A 16,862-nucleotide genomic window follows, 5' to 3' on the forward strand; every position below is an offset into this window, starting at 1 on the left:
GTATAGCGGGGTCTACAGCACTGTACTCTGACCCAGGAAGTCTCCCTCTCCTTCCAAATCATAGCAGATCCACTTCAGGCTGGAGCTTGCATCAGGGGACAGGACTGTGGAGGTAATCTCTTCATAGCTGTAACCCCTCTCTCCCCAGACAGAGTGCTGCATGTATGTGCCCACATCTGCCCTGCTCATTCCTTCATGCTCCCTGCAGTCTCTGTCAGTCCTGATTGGTCCATGCTGAATACCCACCCCCTTCCCCATTGCTGTAATGTGACCACACAGACCTCTGACTGCAGCTCGGTTGTACTACGCTACTGCATTATGTGGATCTGCAGTCCCATCCTGTATCTATACATGCTGATTGCTACACTGTACAGTAATAATGACATATCCAGCTGTTTATAAATGTTTGTTTCATCTGTTCTACATGTTAAGAATATAAAATTATTATTTTAGGGTGTGGAACCAATTGTCTGCATTTACATGATTTCTTATGGCAAAATTTGCTTTGGTGTAAGAGTGGATTTGGATTACAAGCACGGTCCCGGAACGAATTATGCTCGTAATCCAAGGCACCACTGTATTAGGAAAAAAAAAGGTCTTGTACATTTCTCAGAAACAGGAAAAGATGCAATACCGGTTAGCTTATACATGGTTTTTGTTGTGGACTTTATTGTTTGCATTTGGCATTCAGTGTTTTTCTGTCCAATGCAAGATGCAATACCAGGCAAAGTCCATGGACAATGGTGGTGCTGCTTATGGACATAAAACAGACTACTTCTTGTAATCCTGGACAAACCTTTTTAGTCTCTACAGACAGGCTCACCTCAAAAGCTGACAAATTCATGTCCAAGATCAAAGTTATACACGAGGCACATGGGAGGGGTAATGCAATTTATGGCTGTGACGTTATTTCATAAAGGGAATAAAGGATGTCATATATAACACACGTGCATTGTTATTGGCTCCTGGGGGTCTTTCCTATATCCATGGTCGTTCTTAAAAGAGTAACTTCAGGTAATAAAGATGCCTCTTTCTGAATGTCTCCTCTGTGCCAGCTTTAGCCAGTCTATTGGTGCCAGTAAGTGCCCAGCTCCGGCCTATCTCTCTTCCAAGCATTGATGAAATTTGTTGGCAGCGCTTACTTGTCCTTCAGTTCCATTTCAACTTCTCTGACTTTCCATCTCTTAAGAGCTATTAATTACCATTAATTTGCTTTTGTAGATGGAGGATTTTTTTTTATTCATTGGAATCCGAGGCGACAACTGCTTTATAAGAATCCTGAGGATGCCAAAATATCCTTCAGCAAGGGTGGAGAGAAAATTTACTCAAACAAGAGGATGATCTGTTTATTTTGGTTCTGAGAGTGGTCATTAAAATGAGTTCACATGAAAGGGGTTTAGCTGTAACATCAGTAACTTCTCAAGCTTAAAAGGGAATCTGTCACTAGGTTTATTCCACCTTGTTCACACTCGCACGCCTCAGCTCCCCGCACAAAGAATTGACATGTCAATTCTTTGAGCGGAGATCGATGGCATTGGAGGCGCGCAAGCAATCCAATAGAGACACTGTGTGACACTAAGGCAGGCAGGATTCCACGGCGGGGAGCTCTGCTGCGGAATTTTGCCTGTTTTACTGAACAGGCCTTAAATGAGGACAGCATAAACTAGTGAAATAAATGCTGAACAGATTGGTGTATTACTTACATCATTCTGTTCAGCTGTTCTCCTAATATGCAGGAGAATAGGATTCATGCCTCCCCCCCAGCTGCTGATTGACAGTTGACTGCTTATACACAGCATGGATAGATAGTTGCCAATCAGCAGCTGGTGGGCAGAGTTTTCTGCTTCTCATGAATATTGAGGACTACTGGGCTCATGCACATAATGGAGACGACTACTTATTATCAAAAGGATATCTCCAAATCAGCTGCACAGAACAATGTAAGTGATACATCATTCTGTTCATCTTCTCTGGCACTATTTTATACCACCCTTATATAGGACACTATAAACCTACTTACAGAGTCTCTTTAAAGGGAACAGAACCCACTTGAAGTAAAAAGATATCAGCAGGGGTGATTCTAGCCTCTCTGCTGCCCGAGGCGAACTATAGAATGACGCCCCCCCCCCCCCCCCCGTCAATCCGCCCACATTATAATCCACTACTGCCCCCCCCCCACTGCTGTCCCCAATAAACATAATGTTTGGTCCCTTTCTGCACAGAGGATGTCAGGAGAGGAGGGGGCTGACTTTATAGGAGAGGTCCCAGCAGCACAGAGGATGTCAGGAGAGGAGGGGGCTAATCCTATAGGAGAGGTCCCAGCAGCACAGAGGATGTCAGGAGAGGAGGGGGCTAATCCTATAGGAGAGGTCCCAGCAGCACAGAGGATGTCAGGAGATGAGGGTGCTAATCCTATAGGAGAGGTCCCAGCAGCACAGAGGATGTCAGGAGAGGAGGGTGCTAATCCTATAGGAGAAGTCCCAGCAGCACAGAGGATGTCAGGAGAGGAGGGTGCTGATCTTTTAGGAGATGGTCCCCCTCTTCCCCCCCTTATAGATGGTCCCCCTCTTCCCCCCCTTATAGATGGTCCCCCCCCCCTTATAGATGGTCCCCCTCTCCCCCCTCCCTTATAGATGGTCCCCCTCTCCCCCCTCCCTTATAGATGGTCCCCCTCTCCCCCCTCCCTTATAGATGGTCCCCCTCTTCCCTCTCTCCCCCCCCCTTATAGATGGTCCCCCTCTTCCCTCTCTCCCCCCCCCCCTTATAGATGGTCCCCCTCGTCCCTCTCTCCCCCCCCTTATAGATGGTCCCCCTCTTCCCTCTCTCCCCCCCTTATAGATGGTCCCCCTCTTCCCTCTTCCCTCTCTCCCCCCCTTATAGATGGTCCCCCTCTTCCCTCTCTCCCCCCCCTTATAGATGGTCCCCCTCTTCCCTCTCTCCCCCCCCCCCTTATAGATGGTCCCCCTCTCCCCCCCCTTATAGATGGTCCCCCTCTTCCCTCTCTCCCCCCCTTATAGATGGTCCCCCCTCTCCCCCCCCTTATAGATGGTCCCCCTCTTCCCCCCCCTTATAGATGGTCCCCTCTCCCTTATAGATGGTCCCCCTCTCCCCCCTCCCTTATAGATGCCCCCTTATAGATGGTCCCCCTCTTTCCCCCTCCCTTATAGATGGTCCCCCTCTCCCCCCCCCTTATAGATGGTCCCCCTCTTCCCCCCCCTTGTAGACAGTCCCCCTCCCGCCCCTCCCTTATAGATGGTCCCCCCCTTATAGATGGTCGCCCTCTTTCCCCCCTCCCTTATAGATGGCCCCCCCTTATAGATGGTCCCCCTCTTTCCCCCCTCCCTTATAGATGGTCCCCTTCCCCCCCCTATAGATGGTCCCCCTCTTCCCTCTCCCCCTCCCTTATAGATGGTCCCCCCCTTATAGATCGTCCCCCTCTTCCCCCCCTACCTTATAGATGGTTCCCCTCTCCCCCCTCCCTTATAGATGGTCCCCCTCTTTCCCCTCCCTTATAGATGGTCCCCCTCTTCTCCCCCCCTTATAGATGGTCCCCCTCTTCCCTCTCTCCCCCCCTTATAGATGGTCCCCCTCTCCCCCTCCCTTATAGATGGTCCCCCTCTTCCCCCCCTTATAGATGGTCCCCCTCTCCCCCTCCCTTATAGATGGTCCCCTCTCCCTTATAGATGGTCCCCCTCCCCCTTATACATGGTCCCCCTCTCCCCCCTCCCTTATAGATGGTCCCCCTCTTTCCCCCTCCCTTATAGATGGTCCCCCTCTTCCCCCCCCTTATAGATGGTCCCCCTCTCCCCCCCCCCTTATAGACAGTCCCCCTCCCGCCCCTCCCTTATAGATTGTCCCCCTCTTTCCCCCCTCCCTTATAGATGGTCCCCCCCTTATAGATGGTCCCCCTCTTTCCCCCCCCTATAGATGGTCCCCCTCTTCCCTCTCCCCCTACCTTATAGATGGTCCTCCCCCCTACCTTATAGATCGTCCCCCTCTTTCCCCCCTCCCTTATAGATGGTCCCCCTCTTTCCCCCCCTTATAGATTTTCCCCCTCTCCCCTCTCCCTTATATATGGTCCCCCCCCCTGCACAGCAGATAAAACAAAAACAAAAAACAGCACACAACTCACCTGCCCTCCGTTCCCCCGTCGAGCCTCTCTGGTCTGGTCCCGGCTGATGTGCGGCTGCCCGGGGTGTCCCGTCCTGTCCCCGGCAGCGCGCGCATCAGAGAGCTCCCCGTGCGCCTGTGGCTGTGACTTCCGGCGCACGGGGATCTCTCTGATGCGCGCGCTGCCGGAGACAGGATGGGACACCTCCGGCAGCCGCACATCAGCCGGGGGACTAAGGCTGCATTCCCACGTTCCGTGATCCTGACGGATCACGGACGTGGAATGCATTTACCGGAGTCCCCCCGCGCCCGGACAGCATCTGTAATGAGATGCTGTGAGCGGGGGAGACTGTATTCATAAGCGCCGCGCGGCTGATTCATTACAGCGCGGCGCTTATGAATACAGTCTCCCCTGCTCACAGCATCTCATTACAGATGCTGTCCGGGCGCGGGGGGACTCCGGTACATGGTACATTCAGTGGCGGATTATAATGTGGGCGGCCGCCCGAACCGCTCATATTATAATCTGCCACTGAATGCCGCCCCCATGAAGACAGCTGGTGGCGCCGCCTGAGGCAGACGACTCAGGTCGCCTCATGATTGCGGCGCCCCTGGATATCAGATACCTTCAGACATTTTTCCATATGTTAAAATTTATCTTTTCCATTGGTATCAGAGTAGTATTTCTTAGTAATTTTTATATACATGACTTTTTATTAGCATTTTTATAAGCATAGAAATAAAAGACCACATATAGTATAACCAAAGAAATGCAAGTGAAAATGACAGTGGGCTTTAGTGTAATATGGTGGTCACCTGCCTAGAGGAGAGGTATAACAATGCTTACCTACATAAGGAGTTTGTTTCACGCAGGTCTATTATGGAGACATTTTGCATCTGTATTATGGCGGTAAGCCCCAGTCCCAGCAATGTTCTAAGCCCCAGTCTTACCACAAGTCATCCTAATACAGATGTAAAAATGCATCTATAATTGGCTAGTTTGGGCTGTTGCTTATGTTATAGCAGTTACCAATGATTTTGTCACACTTTGTTGTATTAGGCCAGACAGATGTTGTACTGACAAACCAAATCATAGTGTAACACGACATGCATAGATAAGGAGAGAAGATGGTGGGAGTATTTGAGGAGATTATCTCCTCAGTCAGATTGTTGATTCATTACATGCTTCTCTGAACCACCTTCATTGTAAATGTAGGATATTCTTGTCATTTTAGCCAGCTTCCCATGCATTCACACGTACAGGATCTGCAGCAGATTTGATGCTGCAGATTTGCTTTGAATCTGCAACTTCATATCGGCGCCATCAAATCTGCTGCAGATCCTGCGCATGTGAACACACCCTAAAAAGAATGCATCTATAATAGGTTCATGGGAAGCTGGGTAAAATGATATGCCTGTTTCTCTCCTTGTAAATTATGAAGACACTGGTAGTGCTATATCCCTTTTTCTTCTTAGAAATGACACATGCCCAGGTAGCACCTCTTTCTCTAACTGTAAATCGCATTAGTATAGCGATTATCCATGTAGGCAGGGACTGTGCACCTCCCTGTCACTACTTGTAGGCCTGTAGTCATATAAAGTGCATCCTTATTGGCACAGGTAGTACTACCTCTTTGTCTAATCCTGTAAATGATAAAAGCACAAGTAGAATCTCAGACTGTAAACTATATAAGCACAGATCATTGTGCCTCCTGGTTTCTCCCAGTCAGAGGCGGACATATCACTTGTGCAGCCTGTTCAGCTGCACAGGGGCCCAGGCCAATAGAGGGGCCTGCCAGGCTCAGACTCTTTAGTGTCAGCTCAGCATGGCATGTCTGTAGTGGGCCCCTCAGGCAGTATCAGCACTCGGGAAGTGCGGGCCCCCTGCTCCTGTGGGGCCCATATAGTCACTGGATGCCACACACACACACAGTAGGGAGCATATATACTGTATGCTTGCAGTAGGGGTAAGAATAATTGACAACTACCTTATTATTTATACGCAGGGTGTCTACATCTTGGGGCCAAGTAATTTCTGGGTAATTTTACAAATCAACTGCAGCGAAATCTCCAACCATCTGCAAACGTGTGAGTACTATACCCATTAATGTAATAGGTGGACTCCCTCTAATATCTCAGCTATAAGATGGCGAATTAAAAGTTATCTGTACGCAGACTCCTCGCTTTAAATACCAAAAATATACCTATAAGCTATGTTCACGACTGTCAAAATGACGTCCGTCCTTAACAATGGATGGACGTCATTTTGACAGTCGTCGGGAATGGTGGCCGCAAAATCCTGACGTGTGAACATAGCCATAGACTGTATAATACACTGGCCCCGTTTTCTCTTAAACCCTACGAATGTTAGCTCAAATCTGCTTCACGGAAACACAAGCTCCGCTGTAATTTTCTATAGCGACAGTAATCACTAACAGAGGGCACCTTCTACATAAAAAGTAAACTGTTCGCTGGAATCACAGTCACCCATAAATATTGGGACTGTAGGCACTTTAGCTGGGAGACAGTAATGCATCTCCTCTCTCTGCTTGTAAAGATGTCTCATTAGGGAATAGCTGTCTGATGTTTAAACATAAGATTACAAACCGCTGTGAACAAAATCTCTTTGAAAGGCTCTGGCAGATCTGAGACCCGCAGTCCTTTTCTTCTGCGCACTCTTTCTCTGCCAGGCAGGGACCATGGCGGACATAATACTGCTTAGGCTCTGTTCCCACACAGATTTTTGGAGTCTCAAAAAATGTCCCACAAGAAAACAGCTTAAAGAATGGCTGAAAACACTGTGTATGAACATAGCCTCTCTATATACACCACTCAAGGTTTTGCCGGCTTCACAACTGAAATCTCCCAGCATTTCATACTGTCTATACTCTATGGTGACATCTGTCCATCGTATATTAGCCATATACGCAAGATAGCTATTGACTGTACAGTTAACGCTTTCAATCGCCACATACAAATAAACACTTAGCTTTTGCTCAGTGTTCATGTGTTCGGAATGGAGTGAGAGGGAAAGCCGTCGCCAGAATCCTTTGGTGGTGGCTTGTCTCTCAGAGAACAAAAAGATCAAGACATTGAAATTTAACAAGCCTGATCTTATGTGGCATCACCTGTCTGGGGAGAGTCAGAAGACCCTCTTTACATTGAAGCCAAAGTCAGAAACAGACTATAAACAGATCAGGTCATAAAGCTTTGGCTTCAAATCCTTGGCAGATAATCCTTCTGTGTAAATGGACCCTAATGCAACCAAAGGAGGTCATGTAACCCTACGTAGCTCGGTCACATCTATCGGAATCCAGGGAAAGCTGGGTAATGACCAATCTAAAAGCTAAACTTTTTTTTTCTTTTTACAATTTTTTAAAATGGGAAAGTAGTTTAGAAAACAAATGCATAACATGTGGTAACGATCAACTATACACTTTGGACCATATTATTAATGATCCTCATAGCGTATCATGTTAAATCACCTGTTCACATGCAGGGAACTGGAGCTTGTGCGCTGATCACTTTTATTAGACAAAAGCTTCTCTACACTTCCACATCTGCTTTGCAGCTGAGCAGGTTCATGGCGATGAGGGAACTGCACATATCATCATAAACTAGAGTGACATATTCCTACAGGAGAGATCAGGAACTTACTTTTCCAGAAACACACATCATAAGCAAGCATGTATGCATGGAGAAGGTGGGAATTTATGGGGGGCATTATCAACACTGGGAAAGGGAGGCACTGCAGTTCTGTTATAAAGATAGTAAGGATAGTTCACTATAGAAGCACTATGGCTGCCTGTTAATATACAGAGTGAGCTGTACTGCAGGGGTGCAGGGTCTGGCAAAGTTTTAGGTGACCTGTGCTTGGCTCTGGTACAAGAGTGGATGATGGTGCTATAGGGGCACAATGACTGGCTAAGACACTATGGCAAGCTCTATCATGAGCTTACTGTAACTGTGTATGGGGCATGGTGGCGGCTTCCCCTCTTTTGGTAAAACTTTAGTAGTATAAATCACTAAAAAAAAGTTACATCTTTGATTTTGAAAAAACTAACAACAAAATCACAATGGAAGATCAGAGGCACCAATTCTTCACTGGTAAAGAGAGTTAGTAGATGTCCCTGGTTGAACCAGGATACATCCTTTCTACCAGTGTCCGTGGTTGCCATGACCTTGGGTCTATCTCTATAATAAATGTCTGTCCTCTATAGACTTACGAACACCTGAACCGGTTAACCCCAAATTTGGCAAATACATTGGGAAGGTATACTGAAGCCCTGGCAACCAATATAATATACTACTTTCATTTTCAAAGGGAGCTGGAATCTGATTGGTTGCTAGGGACGGGGCCTCATCTCCCATTCCATCTTCTGCTCTTTGGGCACTTACTATAGTTGATGGGTGACAATAGAGAGGGGTGACAACCTGCAGCTGATCTTACCCCTAAAGCCCCTATTACACGGGGCGACGAGAGGGAGCAAGTGAGTGCCGACCTGTCAGGTCAGCGCTCGATTGCTTCTCGGTGCTAGTACACGTATCGTCAGTGAGCAGGTAAGAGCTGGGCGGGAGGGGGGGGGGGTGCTGCCCAGGTGATCGCTAGAGAAGATAGAAGATAGTGGCGGTCTGCTGTCGCTGCTCCTATAACATGGGGTGACGGCAGCAAATCATTCTATCATGAATGATGATTGATAATCGCTTTGTTTAATAGATGACTCGGCTGATTGTTGTCTTCTATTAAACAGAGAGATTATCAGCTGTAACGATCGGTATCGTCCAAATACAGATGATAATCGCTTAATGTAATAGGGCCCTAACTTCAGGGGCATCTTTTGGACCCACTAAGTTAAACCACTCTGTCTGTAAACTTTTGTAAAGTATATTGGTTGTAAAGTATACTTGGCTTTTTATGACCCCACAACATCTTCAGGGTCTAAAGATATATCCACATGGCTCCCCCCCCCCCTAGACTAGGTGTTGTTTAAAATTAGATAAAATAAGCAAAAAAAAAAAGGGGCAGATGCTCAGCAAGGAGAGTTTAGAGTATTTTATTATTGTACATTGTATTGTACCTCTAGCTGGGTGTGATTTATTTTATGTATCTCCTACATAATGGTGCTACATATTCACACAACCTATAATTGGAAATGTCCAGATTTATTTCTAGCTATTGGGATTCAGAAGGAGAGAAAAAAAATATGTAATTGGAATAAATTGATATCATGGAAAATACACCAAAGATTTTCTGCATCCTACTAACTTTAGTTATTCTGTAGGTTTATGTTTTATACATAACTAACTGACCACCTTATGTGCAATGTACAGGTCACTTTGTAGAGCTGTTTCCTATTGGTAATGTTGAACGCTTTTCTTTTTTCAATAAATTACCTAAGAACTAAAAATTTCAGAAGCTTTCGTATCGGTGTTTGTTTTTGAAACCTCTATTAAAAAAGGCAACACCTTTCCTGCAATGCGGGGAGAGATGTGCCATTTGTACATATAGCGCTAATACAGCTTGTCTCTACAGGAAAAAAGGTTAAATCTAACCAGACAGATTATTGTTTCCCTGACACCATGAGGTCTGCCACACCTTGTAGACATTAGATCGTCAGCAAAGTCTAACCCCAAATCAGCAGGATCCACTGACCAAAAGCTTACAACCAACTTAACATACATTATCAGTATGACCACAACACTGGGTGAGGGGTCAGATCGGTTGCTGGTTATCTAGAACATATATCTATGCACAGTTTATAGTAAGATACATTCGGTTAATCTATAATGTAATACACAAAGTCCATAACTTCCTTTCATATCTGCTTGTCTCAGGCATAAAGCAGGAAACTCGGCAATGCATTGGTGGAGAGAGGGGCGCTTTCGCTTTACGTTGCTTTAAAAAGAATTGTTCTTTAATTCCTATTCTCTAGAGCTGAATGGGCTGCTGTTAAGATGTAATCCTCTCTCTTGTGTAGGAGTCAAAGGTTCTGGAGACTGGAAAGCAACCAGGCGTGAAGGCTTCTCCATTGAAAGCGTTGGTTTCCCTGAGTGCAGGAATGTGACAAGTAATGCTGTGCGGATGAGGTGTAAGAGGCTCCAGGAGCCCAGCTGAGTAGCTTATAGGAAAACTGATGGAGAAATTGGATAAAAAATATCTTGTGTTAGAAGCCTATAATAGCACTGAAACTGAATGCCTTAACCTTTATGCTGAAACAATGACCTGTGACACTGCCCCAGCACTTCTGCTCACCTAATGAAATGTATGTCAACCATATTAAAAGGCGACAGTATTCTATTCACACCCATCCCGTGATATGTCACCCACAACAGTTCCTTAAAAGGGGTTGTCCCAATAGAGCCTATTCAAGCATATGAACACTATAGAAAGGTCAGGGCCCCCTCCATTAGCCAGAATGAAGATCTGCAGAAGATAGCAGTACTAGCTCTGATAAACATAGCACAAACATAATATTACATGATCATCTATTCAGTTGAAGGAGAGCCGGGTAATACCACAACTCTCCAGAAGTGGCCACAGCAGGGAAAAAGTGTACCTACAAACAATCACTGGAATATTCAGTGGAGCAACCTTCATTCACATGTCCTTCATTCACATTCCTTCACGCAACCTTAATTCACATTGTCCTTATATTTACGGATGTGCAATCTGCAAAAATTACTGACAAGCTCTAGTACTGACCATAACTGCGGCACAGATTGTCCCATAGAAGTTTATGGAAGCATCCATAAATTTTTTTGCGGATTAAACATCTATGATGTCCACTAATCCATAAAGAATATAGATTAAACCATTCCCACTTATTTAACCATCACCTTCCCCAATTTTGAGAATTACAAATGCAATACAGACAAGTTTTTTTTTGCAGATTGCGGACAGTTGCAGAATTCATATACGGTCCTGAAAAAAATGTAGCCTAAGGGCCCTATTCCACCGGACGATTATCGTTCAGATTATCGTTAAATCATTCGAATCTAAATGATAATCGTTCGGTTGAAATGCAGTTAACGATTAACGACCGAACGAGAAATCGTTGATCGCTTTATAAGACCTGGACCTATTTTCATCGTTGCTCGTTCGCAAAACATTCGCAAATCGTTCGCATTGAATAAGACATCGTTCGGTCGTTCGCAATAGATACAAATGCAATAGCGAATAAATAGCGAAGAAAAAACGATCACAATTACGATCATAAGTAACGATTATCGTTCCATGGAAATTAATGAACGTTTTTAGGTCTTTCACAATAGCGGTCATTTGAGATAGTTAATCGTTAACGATTATGCAAACAATAATCGTCCGGTGGAATAGGGCCCTAAGGCTGCATTCACACATTCGTGTTCGGAACATGGACATGAAAGGCCTGTACCGGAGTCCCCCGTACAGTTCCCTCTGCTCCCAGCAGCATATCAGAGATGCTGCCTTCCAAGTCTGTATTCCATGCGGAAAACGGAACGTGTGAATGCGGCCTTAGATGGTACCTTGAGAAAGAATCACTGTGATCCCAAGAAAAAAAAAGGAAAATCAAATATGTAATGGCCTAGCAGATAAGTCCCTCCAAATATAATTAGTGAAAGTGTCCTATTCCTTGGGATCAGGTAGACAAACATATACATACGTGAAGAAGTGCCATGTTAGAGTTTTGTCTGGTATAGAAGCATTTAACTGAATACCCTTGACCGCAATACCTGTCAAAACCTATGAACCTGAGTGTGACGCTGTTTATCCGTTGCTTTCAAAATATAAAAAGACGTCAGCAGTAATTTGCATGAAGCCCGGGATGAGACGCTATAGGTAATGACTGTATTGAATGTGTTAATTACGGTTTTTAGAATTCTAAAGGAAGAATCCACTTTAAAAATAAAGACGTAAAAAAGTTATTATCTGTTGAGTCTTTATTTAGCATATTACAATGGGAAGAATGGCTTCCTGTCTCCAGGAGGATTGAGTGGATAAAGAATAACGGGGTTTAAATAGAAGAAAATTACAGATGGAGAGTAATGGAAATATAATTTACGGCAGATATTATAATGGAGGGATTTACAGGATACAATGTATCTCAAGTGTCAGAAATGTTTTCCCCAGCTGAGGTATTATTGATATGATTAGAGTCCTTCAGCTTAAGGTGCAACATTATATTACAGAGAATATCCCTAGATATGCCTGGTGATGGAAGCTACATGGGTAGCACTTCCATAGTATATAATTAGGATCTTTTCATAGTTTCACACATCACTTATCAATCCCCATTGTAAAAATAGAAAAAACACGTTGTAAATCAATGCGTTATCCTGCACCCCCTCCAATGCTGTAAGTACTCAAGGTGTCCAAACCCACTCATCACAACCAGGCCTGCAATCCTAAATCCCTCACCGCTCCCTGTAGTCGCTCACATAGACTTTCACGACACTTTGGAGACCCACTGTCTTCATGGCCCACTAATGCACAGCACAAAGCTTTTTGGGCATGATGGGAGTTGTAGTTCCACCACAAGTCAATAGCCACAAGCAGTTCCTATACTTTAGCCACAAATGTGGCCTGCTGAGGTCCTGCAACAACAGCTGTGTGGGAACAGGGGTACATGTGGTGTCCTACCACGGGTGTTACTATTGGTTACTCCCTTCGAAAAAGCCTGTGCTTATTGTGTAGAAGTGTTGATGAAGGTAGTTTCGCCACTAGATGTCGCTGTATCAGATGTGTGTATTCAGATGCTGCACGGCTGAAGTATATAAAGGGTTATTGTTTGTTTGTATGTCACATGGATCTGCGAACCTATAGGAATCTGTTCTTCTTCTCTCCTATCACCTCTCTCTTTACTTCTATTGCACTCTTCACCCACTCACAGCGCACTTTAGATACGCTGAGGAAGGAAGTCACATGGGTAGAAGAAGTGTGTAGGTCTTTCGTGTTTGACATTGTAGAGGAAGGGCGCAAGCTAGACAGCTCTCTACAGTGGTCCTCTCTGGGCCCAGGCCCTCTGCCAGGTCCCCTACTCTGGTCAGTCTTAGTCAGAACCCCGTATGGGTAGGACACAAGACAGGACACCTTTAACAGTTTTCTTTTTAGTAACGCTACACAACACTATGCAATGTTAAACCCCCTTCAAGAGAGGACAAGTCAGAGACAACCTCAACCCACACATGGACTAGGAGAGTCACAGAGCAGGACAGTAACCACAGACAGCAGTAATCTAGGAACTGATAGGAATAGAGCAAAGTTGCTAAGGCCTAGGAACTCTATTAGCAGGGAACCCTCAGCATTCCGCTCATCCCAGGTAAAAAGGTCTGGAGCCTTGTGTCACCCTCATAGGACGGGTCTGCCGACTCGACTTGACTGGTGGGCATTAGTTGGGCACAACACGGGCACAAGTATTCTCTTCTTTTTCTAAATATTCTTCTACCTTATCCTCCAACATCCCGGCAGAGCACAGTACTACTTGGGTTGAGACTGTCACGGCATCCTCCTCTCTGCTACTCTGCTTCTTTGTATCACACAACACGCTACACAATCAGCACAAATGTACTCCTCACTCTATTCCTGTCGCAGATTTGGTATTGTACTATCCGGTGTCTTACCTAGTGCTTTATCAAGAGAACTATCAAGTGTAATTTATATTGTCAAAGTAAAGCTGTATAACTACGTGAGAGACTACGTGATTCTTCAACCCGCACCGACACAGTGTTTACCACATCCTTGGGACACTTCCCCTTTCTGTGGGTGGCAGTTCCGATAGTCCGGGAGGGTCACTACACCACTCCGGCCATCCGTGACTACACTAACCCAAGGGACCCCGTAGCAGTCTGGCAGGACACTGTCCACAGGGGAAAAGGATCAACTGGCCTTGTAAAATAAAAACACAGGCGTGCCATCACACCTGTGTGCCCCGCTGGCACTGGCATCATGAAGTAACATCTGAAGGTCCGGCTGTATCTCAGCCAACCACCATGAAGTGCTGTCACACAGTACCGTCTAGCAAGTAACCGGCCGTGTCGCACGCTAGCGCGGGGGTGTACCACCACAGAATGGTGGAGGGACTTTTGCATGGCAGATTGTCTGACGGCTGATATATAGAGCTGGAGCAGTTGCAGAGGATGCAGCTGCACATGGACCCTGGAGCCTGAGGGGTTCCATATAGTCTCTCTTCCTAGTATGAGGAGACTAGTACTATAAATGAAGCATTATAGTTGAGGTTCCCTCAGACAGCTTTTGCACTGGTGCCCTCCAAGTTAAAGCACACGGGGCGCTGAGCATGGAGGTAAGGTTATCTTCATCCTCAGCACTATTTCCGTGCAATTTGTAGTTAAATCCATAGGCCATTAAGGCGGTTTGGTAGGCTGGCTACAGCCCCCCCAGTGCACAGATCCTGGCTTACTCCTACTAGTCTACGGATTTAATTACAAACTTACCTCCATCCTCAGCGCCCCGTGTGCTATAAGATGATATCAGCAAGTTTGATTTGTCTAAACATTGATAGTTACCCTTTAAAGTTATGGCTCTGACAGACATAAGTAAAGAAAAACAAAAACAAAACAAAACAAAAAAACAATACAGAAGTTAAGACCCTAGTGCAGTGATGGCTAACCTCCTACAATTCCCATCATACCTGGGCAGCCAAAGCCATATCTTTGGCTGCCCAGGCATGATGGGACTTGTAGTTTTGCAACAGCTGGAGTGTCAAGGTTAGCCATCACTGCCCTAGTGGCATATTTCTTGGGGCATTGGCCGCCAGTTCCAGTGGATGCCCAGCAGTTATAAGAGGAAATGGCACTCACCATTTGTCCTTTGTGAAGGGTCTGAAATCTGGTTTCCCCTGCTTGTAGTCCACTGAGCTGCATAAAAGAAAAAAAAACTAAAATTTTAGGGTAAAAAGCTAAAGACCAGAAAGTCAGAAATTTACAAAAAAAAAAAAACTAGTTTCAAGGTGCATAAACTTGCTCTGAATTATCCTACCCATCCCAAGTATCTGTATATCCAACACAGGAAGACAAACTCAACAGCACCATATTGCAGGGAGTTGTAGTCCTGCAACAGTACACTGCCCTATAGATTTATTAAATTGCTGTGCAACTGAATGAAATCTATTGCTCCCCGTTATCAGCAGTTTACAGGCCCATGAGGTGCCAACTGCAGTATGCGACTATAATGCAACTAACAGGAAGCTCAGGTAAATCCTTGCCCCCATAATCACATTTCACCAGTTGTGAGGACATCTTAGAAACAATGCCACTCTTTGCCCACAGGTTCAGTCTGGTATTACAGTCTTTGAGGGTACGTTCACACGTACTGAATCCACAGCGGATTTTCCGCTGCGGATCTGCAGCAGATTTAATCTAAATAACTGAACACAGCATCAAATCTGCTGCGGATTCTGTACGTGTGAACACACCCTAAAGCAAACTTGTATCAAGGACAAATCAAAAGTTTCCATTAGGTTTCTTTTAATAACGCCCATTTAAATGAATGGGGCTGAGCTGCAATGCCACATAAGGACTATGGAGAAGAGTAGCTTTGTTTCTGCATAAGAGGTAGATATGTTTTTCTAATCTCATAAACCCCTTTAGTCACATGATCTGATAACCTTTCCCTTTCTGATCAGTGGTTGACTGATGTCACTGGTCAGCTGGTAGATTATACCTAGTAATTCCACCTAATCTCATGGGAAGAAAAAGAATAGTCCATTATAGGGCGTGCATTAATAATATAGGAATTTACTAATATCAGCCATACAGCACGATTATCTGTTTTCAATCTGATCCTCTTATTTAACCCTATAGGACACAGCAGGATTTGTATGCCTGCCGCTGACCCTGATTTAGACATATTTCTTGTTTGGGATTAAGCCTTAAAATCTTGTCAACTATGCAGCCGTCAAATGGCAAAGAGGAACAATGGTCACAAAATATCTTTCTAAACTAAGTTTATTTAATGTGAAATACTCATTTGAAGCTATGTTAAATATTGATCAGCCACAACATTTAAACCACTGACCATTGGAGTTAATAACATTGAACAGTGTGACAATGGCGGCTGCAAGGGGATATGTTACGTAGTAAAAAACGGGTACATGTAAAAGATCTTTTCGGACAGGGGTCATATTGTAATTAATGTACAAACCAGGTCGTCTTGTAGGGTTTTCCCTGGTATGCAGTGGTTGGTGCCTCCCAAGGGTAGTCCCAGGAAAAAGTTCAAGCTGGCTGACCGAATACACCCCTTGTTATTCCATCCAGCAGGAGAAAGGTGTAATTTATGGCAGCCTGTATTCTAGGAATGGTCACCTTGATGCACTGCAACGGCCTTTGGTCACTTCATTCGAAAGCGACTATATTACTGACTATTGTTAAATTGAGACACGTGTTATATTAGATGCAGTGTCTAACTTTTTTTGAGCCTCCACCTGCTTAGACTTGCCGAGTGGACGTCCATATCAACACTCGTGGAGCTAGAGAATTCTGACCAATCAGCTCCAGTCCCGCTACTGATCTCCCTCCTGTATGGTAGAATGAGACTGCAGCTTCATCCCCCTCCTCCCCTTTCTTCAGTGTTTTCGGTTACAATTACTGAACAGTGAGTTTTCATTTAGACCATACACCTTCAATAACAATCAGCCGAACAACCGTTAGGCTGACAGTTATCCCTCCCGTACTCCTCAAACGTGAAAGAATGGCACAGCCTAATGTTCCTGTGTCCCCTATGGAGAGGGGTAAACTGGCGCCAGATTACTGAAGCAAAT

The 16,862-nt window shown here is 45.1% G+C and overlaps 1 protein-coding gene across 6 annotated transcripts in view; it reads right to left on the minus strand.

The window, feature by feature from the left end:
* PLXNB1 (plexin B1) overlaps window positions 1-16,862 on the minus strand; it is a 225,110-nt gene that overhangs the window by 74,575 nt on the left and 133,673 nt on the right. For 5 of the 6 annotated variants that reach the window (XM_069966853.1, XM_069966854.1, XM_069966857.1 and 2 more), the window contains one exon: window positions 14,905-14,961. The exons of the other annotated variant lie outside the window; for it this stretch is intronic. The gene's annotated coding sequence lies outside the window, so the exon portion shown is untranslated. The remainder of the gene's footprint in view (window positions 1-14,904; window positions 14,962-16,862) is intronic. 6 annotated transcript variants of the gene reach the window in all.

The sequence above is a fragment of the Dendropsophus ebraccatus genome, chromosome 4 (genome assembly GCF_027789765.1).
Source record: "Dendropsophus ebraccatus isolate aDenEbr1 chromosome 4, aDenEbr1.pat, whole genome shotgun sequence".
Classification (NCBI taxonomy): domain Eukaryota; kingdom Metazoa; phylum Chordata; class Amphibia; order Anura; family Hylidae; genus Dendropsophus; species Dendropsophus ebraccatus.